The 16,735-nt window shown below is 40.7% G+C and overlaps 1 long non-coding RNA gene across 1 annotated transcript in view; it reads left to right on the top strand.

Moving 5' to 3' along the window:
* The window catches only part of LOC144228550 (uncharacterized), a 32,573-nt gene extending 18,428 nt beyond the window's left edge, over positions 1 to 14,145 (top strand). Inside the window, exon 3 of the long non-coding RNA XR_013334219.1 lies at positions 13,976 to 14,145. This is a non-coding gene — a long non-coding RNA (uncharacterized LOC144228550). The remainder of the gene's footprint in view (positions 1 to 13,975) is intronic.
* The last annotated feature ends 2,590 nt before the right edge of the window (positions 14,146 to 16,735 follow it).

The raw sequence follows: 16,735 nt of genomic DNA, 5'->3' as shown, positions 1-16,735 counted from the left end.
CAGCTCCACTTTCTCTTCCTCCAAAGCCAGCTGAAAGTCAGGAGGCGGCACACTGCTGAGAAGCCCAGGAAGTCCCCCAGATTGCTCTGTAGTCAGACCAGCTTCATTAAATGAACTTTGTTCCCCAGAGATTTGATCACGGAGGTGTTATTGTGTACTTGATCACAGTTCCTATGGCTACAGGCTCACAGTGGGAAGAGAGTAGGTATACATCAGCATCTTCCTGTAAAATAGGGATTTGACCTCATTTATAGTCAAACATGCAGTGGGCAACCTTGCAAATGGCACAGCATGAATAGAATTCAGAGAGTTCTGAATGACTTATGCAGAAAAGAACATTAAATAAAACAGTTACATGTGAAAGTATGTGTTCAATCCCTGGTTCACTTAGGTACTTAATGGCTGTTAACTATTTATAATATTAATCTTTACATCCAGAAGGGAGACCATCCAACTAAAAGGTTGTAAACTGGCAGCCCTCGGGCCAAATCAAACCCATAGACCTGTTATATATGATTTCAGACATTTTAAAACTTAATTTGAGTTAACTTAAAAAAAAAAATCAGTGTCTTTCGGTGAAAACAAACAAAGCCAATTTCCAGTGACAATGCCCTCCTTTCAAAGGCAACCAATAATTGAACAAAGTTGGGTTTATTGACTCCCTGCATTGAGGGAGACCACAAAATATGGGAAGTTGTAGGGTATTTCAGTATATGAAGATGTTATAAATGACTTCGTATAGGACTTGAGCTTGGGTTAAGTTTCTGGGGAAGACCCAAGGATACGGGCTTTGCTCTGGTTTGAAGGCTATGAGGAAATGGGGATAGTTCTATGACTGGGTATCTTAAATTTTTTTATATAAAAGGTGGGAAGAGGGGTGCCTGGGTGGCTCACTCAGTTAAACACCCGTCACTTGATTTTGGCTGAAGTCATGATCTTGCAGCTCATGGGATCAAGCCCTGCAAGCAGTCTCTGTGCTGACACCACCGAGCCTGCTTGGGATTCTCTCCCTGTCTCTCTTTGCCCCTTCCTCACTTTCTCTCTCAAAATAAATTTTAAAATACACTTAAAAAATAAATAAAGGTGGGAAGAAAAGAGTAAGACTAAAGCTATCATTGATAAAGGAGCATAATCCTCATCTTAGCCAGAATGGAGATTATTTGGTCATTTCTGTTTGGATAATGCTTGTTTTTGTCAGTGTTCAGTTATGATAGAATGGTCTTGTTTTTGCCTTGATCCATCACTGTGGTAGCCTTGTCATGTTAGTGTTTTGTGAAATTGTTTATTCATCAAGAGAAAACCACAGTTTAGCTTTGAGTGTCATACCTCAACACCAAATTCTATCAACATCAATTCTATCAACACCAAAGCCTAGATGATAGTGCCAGGCCAGCTCCAGGCTGTCAGAAGATGCTTTCTCTTTCTCAGTTTCCCTCTTGGGCAAGGGTCCATGGAATTAGGCCTTAGGATTTTAGTCTACTACGCAGCTCTTCAGTATTGCCAAGATTTTGCTCATTAGGAGATTCCCAAGAGAACATCTATAATTCAACTTAGGTCAGTCTCACCTTTTCCTTTTGTTACAGCAAGAGTTGTTGAATCCTCTGACTTGATTTTGGTTACACAGTAGCATTTAAGACTCTGAAGACAAGGGGCTTTTGGGTGGCTCAGTTGGTTGAGCATCATCCAACTTTTGATTTCAGCTCAGGTCATGATCTCACAGTTCCTGATATCAAACCCCACGTCGGTCTCTGCACTGTCAGCGCAGAGCCTGCTTAGGATTCTCTCTCTCCCTCTCTCTACTCCTACCCCGCTCACTCTTGCTCCTCTCACAAAATAAATAAGTACTTTTAAGAAAGACTCTGAAAATGGTGCATCAGCCAACTATGTTACGGGAGATTACCAGAAGCAAACTAGTTTCTATTAAACTATTACTTCTTGTAATAGGTCCTGAAGACAGGGGCCCAGGGTATCAAACCCAGGCAATGAAACCATGTCCAAAAGCCCAGCTTGTCTTTTTTTAGAGATTGAAGTGACTTCTTCTTTATTTTAATGTTTATTTATTTATTTAGAGAGAGAGACAGACAAGGATGAGGGGNTAGAGATTGAAGTGACTTCTTCTTTATTTTAATGTTTATTTATTTATTTAGAGAGAGAGACAAGGATGAGGGTAAGAGAGAGAGGGAGAGAGAGATTCCCAAGCAGGTTCCATGCCTAGCACTGAGCCCCACACAGGGCTCAATCCCACAACCACGAGATCATGACCTGAGCCAAAATCAAGAGTCAGTTGCTTAACTGACTGTGCCACCTAGGTCCCCCTAAAGTGACTTCTTTTAGCATAGTCACAGACTGTTCTACTTGACTTGTATTTTACAGGTGCAGCAAGAAGTGTTTGTGGAAGCATAACTTTCACCCTGGTTAATAAATTCAAATTTAAATTGGTTGTTGAGTTTCTAAGTAGATGTATCATTTGTGATGTCTGCTGAGGTTAGAGACAAGTTTTGGATCCTCTTTTCCAGTAGTATTTTCCCTCTCTGGGAAGTGCAGCTCATATCATATGCATGATAAGGGAGTAGGTTATCTCTCCTGGGAATTTATCTGAGTAGCCTATTCTTGTCTCATTTCAGAGATTTCTCAGTACCATTCTCAGGAAGCAAGATCCACTGGAAAGGTGGTTGTTGAAAATGTCTGAAAGGCTCTAACAGTTACCCTGAATATGCAGGATAAGTTAGTGTGTAGCAGCAGGTAAAAGCTTGATGTCTGAACAAGATGCATGATCCCAGGAAGGCATAGGTTGTACTGGGAGATAAATATCATTTATCAAAATAAGCGTATCCAACTTTTGAACTATTGAGGTAGACAGATTCCTTTTTTTTTTTAATGTTTTTTATTTATTTCAGAGAGAGAGAGACAGAGAGAGAGAGCGTGAGCAGGGGAGGGTCAGAGAGAGAGGGAGATACAGAATCTGAAACAGGCTCCAGGCTCTGAGCTGGCTGTAAGCACAGAGCCCGACGAGGGGCTCGAACGCACAAACCATGAGATCATGACCTGAGCCAAAGTCAGACGCTCAACTGCCTGAGCCACCCAGGTGCCCCGAGGTAGACAGATTCCTTGAGTGGAGTTACATAATTACTGTAAGTAGGTTAGAGTGTCCGTGGCAAGAATAGCCCTACCATTAGTTCCCATTCCTGATAACCTAGGTTTTACTAGTAGGGTTATAATGACTTCAGCAAAAGCATTTTGTTTAGGTCCAAATTTTATAAGACTAAACCTTAGAATTAATTATGTAAGAAAAAGTCAAGACTATAAGGGATTTGTGGAAGGAATTCTACCTTCTGAAGGTTTTTTTTTTTAATGTTTTATTTATATTTGAGAGAGAGAGAGAGAGATTGCAAGTGGGAGAAGGGTAGAGTGAGGGGGGAGAGACACAGAATCAGAAGGAGGCTCCAGTCTCTGAGCTGTCAGCATAGAGCCCAATGCAGGGCTCGAACCCACGAGCTGTGAGATCATGACCTGAGCCAAAGTCGGAGGCCCAACCGACTGAGCCACCCAGGCACCCCTTCTGAATTTTTGTTTTGTTTTGTTTTGTTTTGTCAGCAAGATTAGCTAGAGAGGCAACAGATCCAACAATGAGTTAAATTCAGAGCAATACAAATAACAAGTGTTGGTGTGGACATGGAAAAAAAAAGGTAACCCTCATGCAATGTTGGTGGGAATGTGAATTGGAAAACAGGATGGAAGTTCCTCAAAAAATTAAAAATAGAGGGGCGCCTGGGTGGCTTAGTCGGTTAAGCGTCCGACTTTCGCTTAGGTCATGATCTTGCGGTTCGTGGGGTGGGTTCGGGCCCCGCATCGGGCTCTGTGCTGACTGCCAGCTCAGAGCCTGGAGCCTGTTTCAGAGTCTGTATCTCCTTCTCTCTCTGACCCTCCCCTGCTCACGCTGTCTCTCTCTCTCTCCTAAAAATAAATAAAAATATTTTAAAAAAAATTAAAAATAGAAATACTATACAATCCAGTAACTGCACTGCTGGGCATTTACCCAAAGAAAATGAAAACACTAATTCAAAAAGATATATGTATCCCTATGTTTATTGCAACATTGCAATAGCCAAGATATAGAACCTAAGTGTTCACCAATAGATGAATGGATAAAGATGTGGTATATATACATAATGAAATATTACCTAGCCGTATAAAAGAATGAGATCTTGTCATTTGTAACAATATAGATGGATCTAGAGGGCATTATACTAAGTGAAAGAAGTCAGACAGAGAAAGACAAATACCATATAATTTCACTTATATGTAACATCTAAAAAACAGAGTAAATGAACAAACAGAAAACCAGAAGCAGACTCATGAATACAGACAATAAACTGGTGGTTGCCAGAGGGGGAGGGGCGGGCAAAATAGGTGAAGGAGATTAAGAGGTACAAACTTTCCAGTTATGACATAAATAAGTCATGCAGATGAAAAGAACAGCATAGGGAATGTAGTCAATAATTATGCAGTTAATACTGTATATTGTTGGATGGTGGCTACCCCATATTATTGTGATGAGCACTGAGTAATGTATAGAATTGTCCAATCACTATGTTGTACACCTGCAACTAATATAATAACATTGTATGTCATTTCTATTCTAAAAATGGAAAAGAATACATTTAAAATGGTGTGTTGTACTTAGATTAGTGACAGATAACATTTAATGTGTGATTTTAATGTTTTTGTAATGTGTCCATTGTAAAACAATTAAATACTGCCTACTGATCTGTTAAAAACAATTTAGAGCAGTAGCTAAGGTCTGAGAAATATACACCAGCATTTTTTTTTCATAAGTACCAAAAAGAAACCACTAGGGGTCAAAAGTAACAGAGTGAAGATATAGAAAATCATATTAAGAAAGCATTAGTCAGTTAAAGAGGTGATGTTAAAGACAATAACAGGTAAGCTTACTAGGAAAACAAAGGGAATGGAAAAGGATACAGAAGAACTAAAAAAATTAATCTTGTGCTGTTGTCTTCTGCAGAAGCATCCTGTTCCATCACCTAGGACAGAAGCTGGCCACAGTTATAAACTTCTAGAGAAATGCTAAGAATCCTCATTTTGAGGTCCCCTACTGGACTAGATGCCAGTACTCAGGAGAAAGAGATATATGTCTTTTTAGTTGGGAAATATGAGCCCCAGGACCAACAATTTGGAGTTTATTATTATATCAGGTATCTGTTAAAGGTCCTTTTTGTAGAGGATCAAGGGCAGTTGTTGTGTTACTGTTTTTCATTCTTTTCCAGAAGACCGAACCTCTAGGTATCAGATCATGCAGACTGCTTAGGTGGGGTGTTTTGGAAATACTTATCAGTGGTAAGTCTGGAGGTATTAACTGAGTCCCTGCAGAAATTAGTCATGCAAGTTTATAGCAGGATCAGTCTAGGATTAGACGTAATTCCCAAATGCATGGGACCAGTAACTCAGAAGGAAATAACTTGTGAATCCTGGCGGGAATTGATCTTGTAAAGTGCAATGACAAAGCTTGAGGTTTCAGAGTTCTGATAATTATGAGCTTTCTAATTCCTTTAGTTCTTTCATTTTTGCTGAAGATAATGGATGATATGAAGAGTTTATTTTCTGAGTAAGAGAAATTAAGAAAATAATGGTAGCAGTGAAACATGTGTTTCTGTTGCCAGAGATAAATTGAGACACACACACCCCCTGCCACTAACTTTGGGAATTTTTTAATCAAGTAATTTTTTTTCTCCACTAGTAGGTACATAGCTCTTCAGTAAGAGAAAGGCTTAATTCATCCTGAGAATAAACAACAATAACCAGAACACTCATGGTTCATCTGGAAGTGTTCACAGGGCTTTGGAGGCTTTGGTTTCTGTTTATGTCCTACCTTTATAGATAGTCTTGCAGGGAATATGTCATTGGCAATTAGGGCATGCATTGGAAGCATTCTCTGCAATTCCCTGAAAGATGCCCCCACCCATGTTGGTTTAGTGTTGTCAATTTATCTCTGCTATATGGTCAGTATCAAGAAGCATTCATGCTAAACTCCATTTTGACTCTGCTTACCTCTTAGATAACAACAAAACATCTAAAAGTTAAAAAAATTTTTTTTAATTTTTAATGTTTTATTTATTTCTGAGAGAGAGAGACAGCGTGAACAGGGGAGGGTCAGAGAGAGAGGGAGATACAGAATCTGAAACAGTCTCCAGGCTCTGAGCTGGCTGTTAGCATAGAGCCTGACTCGGGGCTCAAACCCACAAACCACGAGATCATGACCTGAGCCAAAGTCGGATGCTTAACTGACTGAGCCACCCAGGCGCCCCCCCGCCACAAAAATTTTTTTTTAATGTTTATTTATTTTTGATGGAGAGAGACTGAGCATGAGTGGTGGAGGGGCAGAGAGAGAGGGAGATACAGAATCTAAAGCAGGTTCCAGGCTCTAAGCCAGCAGCACAGAGCCTGATGTGGGGCTTGAACTCACAAACCGTGAGATCATGACCCGAGCCAAAGTCAGATGCTTAACCCACTGAGCCACCCAGGCACCCCAAACATCTAAAAGTTCTTAATTTGCTGTCCATTTTAGAGGGAGATGTCAGGAAATCTCTGTTCCTTTTTAAAATTTTAATAAGTTTTTATTTGGAAATAACAACATATTCACAAGTAATTCCAGTAATTCTACTGCTGGGCATTTACCCAAAGAAATGGTAACAATCCTAATGGTAACATCTTACATAACTGTGGTGCAATGTCACAATCAGGAAACTGATACTGGTACAATCCACAGACTATTCAGATTTCATTAGTTTTATATGCATTCATTTGTGTCTGTGTATATACAGTTCTGTGCACATACTGAATTTTATCACGTGTAGATTTATGTAACCACTACCACCATCAAGATACAGAACCATTGTATCACCATAAAGATCCCTCAAATTATCCCTTATAGTCACACTCATCCTTTCTCCCTACCCGATCCCTATCTTAATCTTTGGCAACCACTAATCTGTTCTCCATTTCAATGACTTTGTCATTTCTACAATGTTATGTAAGTGAGGGGTACCTGGGGTCTCAGTTGGCTGAGCATCTGGCTCTTGATTTAGGCTCAGGTCATGAACCCAGGGCTGTGGGATGGAGCCCCACATAGGGCTCCGTGCTGAGCACGGAGCCTGCTTGAGATTCTCTCACTCTCTGCTTCCCCTACTCATCCCCCCCATAAAAAAATAAAATAATTTTATGTAAGTGACCTTGAGGTCTAATTTGTTACATGTTTCAATAATTTGTTCCTTTTTATTACTGAGTAATATGATAACCAATGGCTGAGAAGCCCACCAGGAGGTGGGAAGCTCCTCCAAAAATTAACAATAGCAGAAAGCTATTACCACTCTTAGGATAGAGGGACAAAATTTAGTGTTACCAGATCCTAGGGTCAGGGTCACCTGTAGAAGCTGGAATCACGGCCAGGCTCTCCTGTGGGAGACCGTGTGACAGCTACAATCATCACAGGGTATACTACCTGACGTGGGAATGGGAGTGAGGGTGGAGAAGGGTGCTGGTAGAGAAATACCCTGGCTTCTCCCTTACTTCTGCTTTATATTCTTCCTCCATTGCCTTCCATTGCTTGAACCCAACTGGAAGCCAGCTAACAGGGCTGCTTGAGATGGGTAGCCTGTAGCAGTCACCCAGCCATAAAACTGCGCATCGCAGGGGACTATGCGGAGTGGCTCCAAAGGCAAACAGGCCCAGAACCTGCACGATAGCATATATGAGTGTTCAATTTTATGAGATAAAGCCACACAGGTTTTCTAACTTAGAATGTCTGTTTCCGATGCATTTTGAAATGAATTATTATCATGAATTAACCTAAAAGTATAAACCCACTATCAGTATAAATTTTTGTTTTATTATCTTTCATCAGCTTGCAGGTCTGGGTGAAGGTAATTCATTTACCATCTGAACTGATTTAAGCTCTGAAACAAGCTTACAAGGACAAATCCAAGATTGTGACACCATAGACTGCTTGGATTTTTAAAAATTTTCTTTATTTTTTTTAAGTTAATTTATTTACTGGGACACCTGGGTGGCTCAGTCGATTGAGCGTGCAACATCGGCTCAGGTCATGATCTCACGGTCTGTGAGTTCGAGCCCCACTTTGGGGTCTGTGCTGACAGCCCAGAGCCTGGAACCTGCTTCAGACTCTGTCTCCCTCTCTCTCTGCCCCTCCCCCACTCACACTCTGTCTCTCAAAAATGAATAAATGTTTAAAAAATTTAAGTTTATTTATCTTGAGAGAGAGAGAGAGCAAGAAAGCACAAGTTGGGGAGAGGGGCTGAGAGAGAGGGAGAGAGAGGATCCCAAGCAGGTTCCGCACCGCCAGTGCATAGCCTAGTGTGGAGCTCAAACCCACAAACCGTGAGATCATGACCTGAGCCGAAACCAACTGATGCTCAACCAAATGAGCCACCCAGGTGTCCCATATACTTCTTTCTTTCTTAAATTGTTAATTGTGGTAAAATACACATAAGATAAATCTTATCTTCTGGCTTACGATCTTAGCCATTTTTAGGTTTAGTACATTTAAAATGTATAGTTTAGTACATTTTAAGGTACTATTCAGTAGTGTTAAGTACATTCACATTGTGCAACTATCACAACCATCCATCTCCAGAACTTTGTTCATCTTGCAAAACAGAAACTCTGTACCCATTAAATAAATGGCTCTCCTTTCCTCTTTCCCCCAACCCCTGGCAACCACCATTCTACTTTCTGTCTCTATGAACTTGACTACTCTAGTACCTCTATCAGTGGAATCGTACAGTATTTGTCTTTTGTGACTGGCTTATTTCACTTAGCGTGATGTCCTCAAGGTTCACCATATTAGAGCATATATCAGAATTTCCTTCCTTTTTAAGGCTAAATAATATTTCATTGTACGTAGATACCATATTTGGTCTGTCCGTTCATCTGTTGATGAGCACTTGGGTTTTTTCCTACTGTTTAGCTCTTGTGAATATGCTGCTATAAATACAGGAGTACAAATATCTCTTTAATACTCTGCTTTCAATTCTTTTGGATATATATCCAGAAGTGGAATTCCTGAGTCATATGGTAGGTCTATTTTTAATTTTTAAAGAATCATAATACTATCTATCACAGGGCTGCACAAATTTCTATTCCTACCAGCAGTGTACAAGGATTCTAATTTTGCCACTTTCTTGCCAATATTTGCTATCCATCTCCTTTTTATAGTAGCTCTCCTGATAGATATGAAGTGGTAACTAACTGGTTTTGATTTGCATTCCCCTAATGATTAGTAATGTTGAGTATCTTTTCATGGTTTTTTTTTTGTCATTTGTATATGTTCTTTGGAAAAATATCTATTCAAGTGCTTTGCCCATTTTTAAAATTTTTTTAACTTAAAAAAAATGTATTTCTGAGAGAGAGAGAGAGACAGTGTGAGAAAGGGAGGGTCAGAGAGAGAGGGAGACACAGAATCTGAAACAACCTCCAGGCTCTGAGCTATCTGTCAGCACAGAGCCCAATGCGGGGTTTGAACCCACAAACAGTGGGATCATGACCTGAGCTGAAGTCGGCTGCCCAACCGACTGAGCCACCCAGGCACCCCATGCCCATTTTTTAATCACGTTAATTTTTTTGTTGTTGCTGTTGTTGAATTGTAGGAGTTCTTTATATATTCCTGATATTAACTCTTTAGCAGATACTGGATTGGCAAATATTCCCTCTCATTCCACGGGTTCTGTCTTCATTCTGTTGATTGTGTCCTTTGATGCACAGAATTTTAAATTTTTAGGGGTGCCTGGGTGGCTCAGTTGGTTAAGTTGGCTCAGGTCATGATCTCATGGTTCATGGGTTCGAGCTCCGCATCAGGCTCTGTGCTGACTGCCAGCTCAGAGCCTGGAGCCTGTTTCAGATTCTGTATCTCCCTCTCTCTCTGACCCTCCCCTGCTCACACTCTCTCTCTCTCTCTCTCTCTCTCTCAGAAATAAATAAAAGATTTAAAAATAAAAAATAAATTATTATGTAGTCCAATTCATCTATTTTTTTTCTTTCTTTTTGTTTGTGGTTTTGGTGTCCTATTTAAGAAATCATTGCGGAATCCAACATTATGAAGCCTTTCCCCTATGAGTATAGTTTCAGGTCATACATTTAGTTCTTCCACACATTTTGAATTAATTTTTGTATATGATGTAAGATAAAGGGTTAATTTCATTCTTTTGCATGTGGATGTCCAGTTTTCCCCAATACCATTTGTTGAAAAGACTAGCTTTTCCCCATTGAATGATGTTGTTATCCTTGTTGAAAATCATTTAACCATATGTTTGAGGATTTATTTCTAGACTCTCTATTTTATTCCATTGGTCTATATATCTATCCTTATGTCAGTGCCACACTGTTTTTAATTGCTATGGCTTTGTGATCCATTTTGAAATCAGAAAGTGTGAGATCTCCAATTTTGTTACTATTCAAAATAATTTTGGCTATTCAGGGTCCATTGGGATTCCATATGAATTTTAGGATGGATTGTCCTATTTCTGCAAAAAATCACCATTGGGCTTTTGAGAGGGGACTGCATATATCTGTAGATGAATTTGGGTGGTTTCGACATCTTAACAATATTAAGTCTTCCAACTCATAAACTTGGATGTCTTTCAATTTATTTGGGTCTTCCTTAAGTTCTTTCAGCAACATTTTATAGTTTTAAGTGTACAAGCCCTTTGTCTACTTGGTTAAGCTTATTCCTAAGTATTTTATTATTAAAATTTTTTTATGCTTTATTTTATATTTGAGAAAAAAGAGAGAGAGAGAGAGAACAGGGGAGGGGTAGAGACAGAATCTGAAGCAGGCTCCATGCTCTGAGCTGTCAGCACAGAGCCTGATGCAGGCTCGAACTCACAAACAGTGAGATCATGACCTGAGCCGAAGTCGAATGCTTAACTGATTGAGCCACCCAGGTGCTCCAGTATTTTATTATTTTTGATGCTATTGTAAATGGAATTGTTTTCTTAATTTCATTCTCAGATTGGTCGTTGTTAGTATATAGAAATACAACTGATTTTTGTGTGTCAGTTTTGTATTGCATACTTTGTTAAATTTCTTTATTAGCTCTAGCGGGTTTTTTGTGGATTCTTTAGGGCTTTCTACATATAAGATCATGTCATCCTTGAATAACAAAAAGTTTACTTCTTCCTTTCAAATTTGGATGACCTTTTTATTTTCAATTTGGATGACTTTTAATTTTTCTATTGCCTAACTGCTCTGGCTAGGACTTCCAGTACTATGTTAAATAGAAATGGCAATAGTAGGCATTCTCATTATTTTTCTGATCTTAGAGGAAAAGCTTTCAGTCTTTCATCATTAAGCTCTATGATTTCTGATATTGGTATTTTTCTTTTTAAAGAAGATTAATCAACAAACACAATTAAAGTAGGGGTGTACAAGGAAATCTCTAGAAGGTCCTTCCAGGATCTACGTTCCCTAAGAGAGAAAAACAACCATGGGTGTCTCCTCCTCCATGTAAGAAAAGGAGGGTGTCTGATATACAGGGTTGCAGTAATGGACAATGATGTATAAAAGGAAAATCATAGTATTTCATAGGGAGATAGGCTACCAGCTGAGAAGTGTTGAGTGTTTTCTGTCAGTAGAAGAATCTTTAGAATGGGGAACCATGTGGTTAGCAGAGACCTTAGAAATAAATTAAATCAGGAGAAAGTTTTACACAGTCTGCTGTTGTTTTCATAGCTCTTAGACAAGGTAGATATGCCTTGGCTATTGGATCTAATGAAAAACTGAAATCAGCAATAGGCCTCTGATGACCCCCGTCTGATAATTGACCAGAACCCCTAATACTTGTTCAGACTTTTCATGAACATAAAGGGAAGATGCTTGTGAATCTAAGGTCTTGGAAATAGATCTTCTTATAGATAGTTATCATAGCAATTTTGCGCTTAAAAATAATTACATGTGGGATGCCTGGGTGGCTCAGTTGGTTAAGCCTCTGACCTCAGCTCAGGTCATGATCTCACTCATGGGTTTGAGCCCCGCATCGGGTTCTGTGCTGACAGCTAGCTCAGAGCCTGGAGTCTGTTTCAGATTCTGTATCTCCCTCTCTCTCTGACCCTCCCCTGTTCATGCTGTCTCTCTCTCTCTCAGAAATAAATAAAACATAAAAAAAAAACAACAAAACAAAACACAAGTGTTGACAAGAATGTGGAGAAGCGGGAACGCTCGTGCACAGGCATTGGGAATGTAAATTGGTGTAACCACTGTAGAAAACAGTATGGAGGCTCCTCCAAAAATTAAAAATAGAAATACCATATGATTTAGTAATTCCACTGCTGGCTATTTATCCAAAGAATGAAAATACTAATTCAAAAAGATATATGCACTCCTATGTTTATTGAAGCCAAGGGGTTATCTACAGTAGCCAAGATATGAAAACAACCCACTGTCTATTGATAGATGAATGGATAAAGAGGATGTGATATGTATATTCAATGGAATATGATTCAGCCATAAAAAGGAGAGAAATTCTGCCATTTGTGAGATGGATGGAACTTGAAGGCACTATGCTAAGTGAATTAAGTTAAAGAAAGAGAAACATCATAATATTTCACTTATATGTGGGATCTAAAAAATCCCCAAAACTCATAGAGACAGAACAGATTGGTTGAAAGAGGCAGGGGTTGGGGGTAGGGGAAATGAATGAAGGTGGTCAAGAGGTACAAACTTCCAATTATATGATAATAAGTTCTAGAGATGTAATGTACAGCATGGTGACTATTTTATTTTATTTTTATTCGAGAGAGAGAGAGAGAGTGAATGGAGGAGAGGGGCAGAGGGAGAGAGAATCTTAAACAGGCTCCATGCAGAACACAGAGCCCGATGTGGAGCTCAATCCCATAACCCTTGGATCATGACTGAGCCAAAATGAAGAATCAGATACTCAACTGACTGAACCATCCAGGCGCCCCAACATGGTGACTATTTTTAAAAGAAAAAATTTTAAGGTAAATAATATCTGAAAACTATGATACTTTACTTAACTTTTAAAATCAATATTAGGGGTTCCTGGATGGCTCAGTCAGTTAAGTGTCTGACTTCGGCTCAGGTCATGATCTCACAGTTTGTGGGTTTGAGCCCCACGTTGGGCTGTGTGCTTACAGCTAGCTCAGGGCCTGGAGCCTGTTTCAGATTCTGTATCTCCCTCTCTCTCTGACCCTCCCCTGCTCACGCTGTCTCTCTCTCTCAGAAATAAATAAAACGTTAAAAAATTTGTTTAAATCAATATTAAATATAAGAAGGTTTATATCATAAGAAGACTGACCCTGATCTTATATAAAGCAAAATATTTTGTGCTGGTATTATTTTTACATGACAAATTTAAAGACATTGGATTATGCCAAAAGCTCTTCTTTTATCTTTGAACTAAGGCCTTTTCTTATCTTATTCTATAATAACAAAGCCTATTACATAAATATACTTTTCAGTGCCAAGGAAACACATATAATTTAACAATTAGTTTAAACATGTTTGTTTAACTAGATTAGATATTTCTAAAGTGCACACATTCAACAGAATAATTTCCTAGTTAATCTTTAAAGTCTCCCAAGAGAAGACAATGGACAGCAAAAAAGTGAGAGGTAGCTACTTAAGGCAAATATAAAATTATCACTCTAAAAGGCTAATCCATGTTTTTCCTGCAAGGAGAGGGAAAACAGTTTAAATGTAAAAAACAAACAAGCACATTTTGACATAATACACACACACACACACACACACAGTGATATTCCAGCCTATTTAAAAAAATAAGTAAGCCATTTGGCAATGTAATAGAGCTAGCTATACAATTAAAAAGTCAGCATTTATTAATCTCCAAAGTATGGCAAGGAAATAATCACCTATGTTAAACAAAATAATCTCTCTCTCTCTCCCTCTCCCTCTCTCTTTTTAGGTAGGCTCTACATCCAATATGGAGCTTAAACTCACAACCCTGAGATCAAGAGTGGCACGCCCCACTGACTGAGCCAACCAGGCACCCCATAAAATAATCCTTTTGCCAAATAATCTCCTCAGGAGATTTTTTTCCTTTTTTTGTTCTGAGGTACTTCTCAAATAAATAATCTTGTTAGGGGTCACTGCAATTCTAACTCATCCCTAGTGTCAGAGAGATAAGGGTACACGTTAATGTGATTGTGAGAAGGAAGCAGGTATTTGGCTCAGTTTTAGTTGCAACACAGATCCATAAGGATGGCGCTGTGCGACCCTGCATCTGCAGAACGTTGCCAAAGACCAATTTTCATGGACGAGGACCAGAGAAAATGTCCTGATTCTGGTCAGAAGAAATGAAACAAATAAGTTTTCAAGGATACAAACAAAACTGAGGAAGACCTTGTAGCAATTTAAAATGGCAATCTGGGGCAAAGTTTATCCAAAAGACACTGGTCCGAGCATACCTTTTGAATTTCGTAGACTCTAAGACTCAATGTAGTACAGACTCATTGTAGTACAGTTGGGCATTGGTTGATGGAGTGATTTGTCTGTTTCATTCTGGTAACAAATGACACTTAAGCATACTAACTAGTTATATGACCCCTTCTTAAAGGGACAAGTGGTGGCCAATCACTAGAGTTTGAGCAGTAACAGGTTTGTGATGCCCTCAGACATCCAGAGCTGCATACCCGTCCTTTCCCTAGAAACATTTCCTCTTATAGACAAATGCCATTTAAAACACTAGACAAGAAGGACAGACCATAAGAGCAGGTATAAAAAACCCAAAAACAATTTTACTAAGGAAAAATAAAAATCTAATTGGATAACCAAAAAACCAATGGGGACCTTATACCAAGGAAAACAAAATAATCCCAAAGCATAAGCGTCTTAACAAAATATCAGAGCTCAATATAGTGAGAACTTGGCTCCCAGGCATGGACAGGATGGCACATCAGAGACACAAGAGATCTCCGGTATGTCCATTACTACTAGAGTTGAGGGTTCCTGTCCAAGGTGGTGAGGGCTTTAGCTGAATCTCTGTGGATTCCCCATTTCTGACAATGCCCTCCAGCCAAAGGCCAGCAGGAACACACCTGTAGTTACACAGGGGCAATGGCACACCATGGGGAACCCCATCATGGATATCTCAGCACGTGTGTTTTAGGAAGGACTTATTACAGGATTTGGGCTTGTGTTTGATGATTTTCAAGGAGGGTTTGAGAAAGGGGAGATTTGCTCTAGGACGGAAGCTGTCAAGAGGCGGGGGATAATTCTTTTTTGGTTATCTTAATAATTCCTATCTAGAATTTAGAGGAATGGGTCAGGGATTNCACTGCCACTGTGGGGGAAGGGGTTATGTTTGGTCATTTTTGTGGTTTGGACAGTGATTCTTGTTTTTGTGTTCAGACATGATTATGAAATGGTCTTTCTCTCAATCCATCAGAGAGTGCCTTTGTCTGATGTTGGGAGTTCTGTGAATTGTTTATGCTCGACAGGATAACACCATAGCCTGGCTGATAGTGCCAGGCCCGCTCCTAGCAATACCAAGGCTTCTAGAGGGAGAGTGCCAACTAGCTCCTAGCCGTGATGGGCTGCTCTTCTCTTTTTCACCAGCTACCCTTGCAAAATCAGATTTGGCAATCCCTTCTGGTAAAACATGAACTCTTTGGGTCTCCCCGGGCCCCATTCCTCCCCAATGCCTTATAATGGTCCAGCCCACTCATTTACACTCCTGTCCCCTGACACTGACATCTGCAACCCTCGCTAAGCAAAAAAGGAACAAAGCCCGGAGAGAGATGACTTGCCTAGGCTCACCCAGTGAACGGGTAGGATGGTGGAAACTACAACCCTTTCCCCCTGCTAGACATTAAGGTCCCTTGTTAAATCTCTGAAGTATCTGCCTCTGGAAGGAAAGTAGATCCAGTCAGATAAGACTGTCTCGTCAATAAGGTGTTCCTATCTTATTCCTTCTTTCTTTCGGGATTGGGTGTCTCACGACATTAACCGGCATTCTGAGACCCTTGCTTGGCTGCTGCAGCCACCTTGACATTCATTCTGCTTCTCAAAACCACCAAGCGTGTCCCGGGCTGGGGTCTGTGTATGTGTCCTTCCCTCTGCCTGGAACTCTTGTCTGTCACACCTCCACGTGGCCCCGTCTTCTCTGCTTCAGCCCCGCAACACCTCCTCAGGGACGCACTCCCTGAAGACCTTAGCTACTCACACCCTGCATGCCCTAGCACTACTGTCACCATCTCTGGAAGGCCACCTCACAGTAAGTAGCCTCTTGTAAGAGTTTCCCTTGGTGCTTTGTTCGCAGCTCTTCTGAGTTTGTCAAAAATGCGGGGATGGGAGGCGGGAAACCTTGCCTATCACACACACGAAGCGCGCTGAGGGCAGAGACCCAACCACGCGGAAGGGACCTCGCTTTCCACAATAGCCATGTAGCCAGGGCCTCCTCCACTCACAGCCCCAGACTCGCGGAGGGGCGCGCACCTTGGGCAAGCCCCGCCCCGTCGCAGGCGGTGCTGTGCCTCTCAACCCGGCCCAAGGCCAGCACGCATGCTCCGCACCGCCGGCCTGCGAGGTCGGGGGCGGGACCTTGAGGCGCCTGCGCAGTTGCTCGGCCCCGGCTTCCGGGCGGCGTCGGCGCGATGGAGCTGAGGGCCAGTGCCGCGGAGTAGCGGCGGCGTGAGGGCGTGCGGGCCGGACGGTGTGGCCCTAG

The sequence above is a fragment of the Crocuta crocuta genome, unplaced genomic scaffold (assembly GCF_008692635.1).
Source record: "Crocuta crocuta isolate KB4526 unplaced genomic scaffold, BGI_CrCroc_1.0 scaffold73, whole genome shotgun sequence".
Classification (NCBI taxonomy): Eukaryota; Metazoa; Chordata; class Mammalia; order Carnivora; family Hyaenidae; genus Crocuta; species Crocuta crocuta.
Note: the sequence above shows the minus strand (reverse complement) of the source record. Positions and strands in the feature narration are given on the sequence as shown.